Here is a 3,596-nt window from a genome sequence, read left to right as displayed (position 1 = left end):
CTGGTGGTTTCTGGGAGAAGAGTCAAAAACATATTTGAGCTTAAAACCTACCCATATTTAAAACTGTGTGGGGCAGAAGGACATTAATAAGAATGCATACTTATGCTGAATGACACTGCAAGTGTAAATGTCATGCATCCATATTTCTTCTAAGGATAATTCATAACCAAAAGGCAGGGGCATGCTTCGGTGGTGACGACAGCGGAACAATCCTTTATAACCAATTGCCGCCTTTTTGGTAATTAACATGCTCCATATAGATTGAAAGGTCATTTCTTATCCCCTTTCTCTAACGGCCTTTAATATTTACCAAATAGCATCACACTGTTGGAAATGTCACAGGCTCTACAGCACAAGGGGTGGTTCCACACAGTGATTCATGACAACTTAGTTCATTAAGAAAATTACCACTCATTTGTTTGGATGCCGTATCTCTTCTGCTCTCAAAGAATTCTCTTTGATTAGAAAAGTGAATTATGTTGACTTGTTTCTATATTGTAGGTGGTCTACTAATTAAAAAGATAACGTGTCTCAGTCTTAAGGATGTATTTCCTTTTTCAAAGACCATTAGAAGTTTCAAGACAAAAAGTTGTGATGGAAAATGCAAAGCAATTCTGAGCTGAATTCTCGGTCCTTTTCCCAGCTGCTCACATGTCATTGTGGTATCTTTAACAGATACCAGTTTCTCTGACAAGAAACCTACAGCTCTCTTCCCCACCTTCAACCTGTTGCCAGGTTCTGCCTCTTTGACTTTCTGTGCTTCATTTTAAATCTCTCCCTTCTAACTCCACGGCTACTAATCTAACCCCTATCACCACCCTAACAGTCCCCCAAACGGGCTTTCTTCCAAACCACCTTCATCCCACTAGGCACCTTAGCTAGAGTAGTGTTTTACAAACTATCTATGGTAAAAGTCTAAGTATTTTTTTCCCTAATGCATTGTGGACCAACATTCTTATAAAATGCAAAAAATATATGTGTAACATAAAAATGTGCTTGGATGTTGCATTAGTTCAAATGCTAAGAAAGTTTCTAAATGCTCGTGCTCAAATGTCGGTACTCAAAATGCCCTTTGCAGACTGGCACTGGTCTGAGGTTCACACTTTGAGTGTCACTGAGCTAGAGAGATTTGAAATATGTAGATCATAATACTCTCCCCAATTCTGATCTCTATTAAAATAGAAAGGATAATACTTAACACCACCTACGTGATGCAGGCTGATCCAGCCCTTGCTATCTTAGCAGGTGTTTCTTTCCACTATGTGCTCCAGGCTTGCCGCCATCAGCCACGTTGAGTATTTTCCTAGTCCTCGATATGCTGGGTGTCTGCGCACATCCTTTCTCCTCTGTTGGGAATGCTTTCCCCTCCTCTCCCAGCACGTCTTAGCCTGGGTCTATCTTCAGGTCTCATCCTAAATCTTATTCAGATGCTGTCTCATCTTCCTACTAATAAATAGTTAAGTTTCTCTAGTAGATTTAAGGCGGAAAAAAGTATTTGAAACTCCTCCCATCAAAATGAGAGCATAGGGTCCATATGTCCTTTTCCCTGAGTCTGGGCAGGTTCTGAGACTATTTGTCCAAACGTATATGGCAGAAACGATATTTGGTCAGTTTATAGGCTCAGCCCTTGTCATTGACAGTTTGCATTTTTCTATCTCTTGGAGCTGGTGAGAGAGAAGACATCCACCACGTAAGAAGTCTGACTTTCAACGGCCACATTGCTGAGGAAGCCCAAGCTAACCACACAGAGGGCTCCGTGTGCAGAGGGAAGCACAACCAATTCACACACCAGAGAGAAGGGTGAAGCCCCCAGGTGACGTCGATCTCAGCTACCATCTATCTGACTGAATCTGTAACAGGGACCCCAAGGGAGAGCTGCCCAGACGAGCCCATCCACCCAGCCTCGTGAGATGACAAATGATCATTTTAAGACAATATATTTTGTTTGTTGTGTAGTAATAGATAACTGGAAGAGTTTTCCTGCTGCATCGTTTGATGACAAGCCTATAATTTTCCTTTATGGAAGACACATGGTAAACATTGATAGCAGTTTGTCTTGGTTTGGTTTTCTGTCTCAGAAGCAGAACCTGAGAAGGATTTCATTGCAGGAGCCTCCTACCCAAATGATAACATTTCCTAGCTTAAGTCTATATTTCCTCTTCTCTGCACCCAGTACATGTTCCAGTGCAAAGCTTCCGTAATAGGGAAGAATAGTTTGGAGCTGCATTTTCCCTTATTTCTGTCATTCTCCAGGAAGTGGTCCCCAGAGATGCTGTGAGCAAAACAAGGATGGGTCTTCTGGGGACCACTGAGGTTCCATCCCACTGGGGATCTGCTAGAGACAGTATAGAACATGCCTTAGAACTGTCTGGTTGTCACAGCGGGAAGGCAAGAAAGCTGAGGAGTTAACCCACCAACTCTTACTTATCCTTGGTTGGGGGTCACTTCTGGAATGTTAGTTCTCTGACACTTCAGCCTGTGCAGCAAGAGGGTTGGACACATTCCCAAGGTTTGAGAATCGCCTCAGGCAGAGAGATGCTGGAAACTGCTTCCAGTAGTTTGGGTGACCTTGGGAGTGAGAAGAGATGTGGCCATTCTTGGAGATTCACAGCCAGGGGACAGGTATGTCCCATTCCCTGCTTTATATATAGTGCCTGGTACCCACCAGGCGTGCAACACCTGTGTGTTGAATGAGTAAAGGACTGGGAAGACACAATTTCATGAAGATTGTAGCAGTGATCTCTCCTCCAGAACGCCTAAGTTGTAGTCTCAGATTTTGCTGTTGACCTTGTCTAGAACCTCCCCATCCCCCGGGCCTTAGTTTTCTGCAGTACATGATGAAGAAGTTGGAGTCCATGATCTCCATGAGCCTCTCAGCTACAATACTCTATGGTGTATGAGTGTAATATACATGGCTGCATTAGGCCAAGAAATCATTCTAAGCTGAAGAAATTAGTTGGTTTTTTACCAAGAAATGAGTATTTTAACAAGAAAGTGTAATTAATGGAATCACGAGAACTACATTATGATCTTCTGTCCTTTGAAAAAAGTTAATTGTTGCATTAATTAGGCTATGTATACACAATGGACTTATTTAGCAGCCATGAAAGATCAAGTTTATAAAGTGTTGTATGATATTGAAATATAGGCATGTATTCTATGTGTAAAACATGTGTATGTGCACATACATGTTCAGATACTTCTGCAAGATAAAAGAACATCTGAAGTATCAGTTTAGGCTGGTGGGATAATGGTTTTTTTTTATTTTCAGATTCAAACTTATTTACACCTCCCGAATTGTGGACAACATGCATTATTTTTACCATCAGAGTTTATATAACAAATGTGCACACAAATGTGTTTAAATGGTGAAAAGAAAATATTAATACAATCCAGGATGTATTACCAGTCCCCTCTCATCTCACCTGTTTGGTCAGGAGAAGGCTGTAGAATCTGTCATTGAAAGTCTGATGAGTGAAAGGGCTGTATATGACACAACTTTAGATGTATATTCAGGCATTATTAGACCCATCTCTGCTGAACTCTTATCCTATCTATCTGTAAAATGGGTTTAACAATTTTGAATTCAAATAGTG

This window comes from Propithecus coquereli, unplaced genomic scaffold (assembly GCF_000956105.1).
Source record: "Propithecus coquereli isolate 6110/MARCELLA unplaced genomic scaffold, Pcoq_1.0 Scaffold280, whole genome shotgun sequence".
NCBI classification, from domain to species: domain Eukaryota; kingdom Metazoa; phylum Chordata; class Mammalia; order Primates; family Indriidae; genus Propithecus; species Propithecus coquereli.
This window is presented reverse-complemented; position numbering follows the sequence as displayed.